This window comes from Penaeus monodon, chromosome 28, assembly GCF_015228065.2.
Source record: "Penaeus monodon isolate SGIC_2016 chromosome 28, NSTDA_Pmon_1, whole genome shotgun sequence".
Classification (NCBI taxonomy): Eukaryota; Metazoa; Arthropoda; class Malacostraca; order Decapoda; family Penaeidae; genus Penaeus; species Penaeus monodon.
Genome location: NC_051413.1, coordinates 39,081,891 through 39,082,428, shown reverse-complemented (window position 1 = coordinate 39,082,428; position 538 = coordinate 39,081,891).

Below are 538 nucleotides of genomic sequence, written 5' to 3'. Positions count from 1 at the left end.
ACATTAAACTAATTTGCCAAATACTGAAATAACTACTAAGTAAGGCACGCCATTGTAAATATTCAAAACACCCTCTCTGCAGGCTTATCTTTAGTGCACAGGCCTACACAGGGAGCATGGACGAGCCGCCATACCGAGTCTCTCCTCTACGACAGCTCGATTCTGCACTGGCATGAACGGAGACGCTATCAGGTGCACCACTGTGGACGAGCTCGAACTACGCCCTGGAAAGCAAAATCTTTAATGGCCCTTCCCGTGGAATAGGGAGTCATGCAGGTTAGACGTTGTAGACGGGTTGGTGGTCTGTTCATGTGCATGTGGGTTTCTCTCTCGCTGTGTGGAGACCTTACTAGGGTTGTTTGTGCTTCTGGTTCAGTGGGAGTAGTAGATATTTGTTTATGTGTGTGGGTATTTTCGATTATCTTTTTTTATACTACATAATAAAGCGTTATTTTTTATGATTTCTTCTATAAATCATATTGAGAGAATTGGAATATTTCATGAGCACTTCTAACAACCGTTTAAGAAATTTGAATCT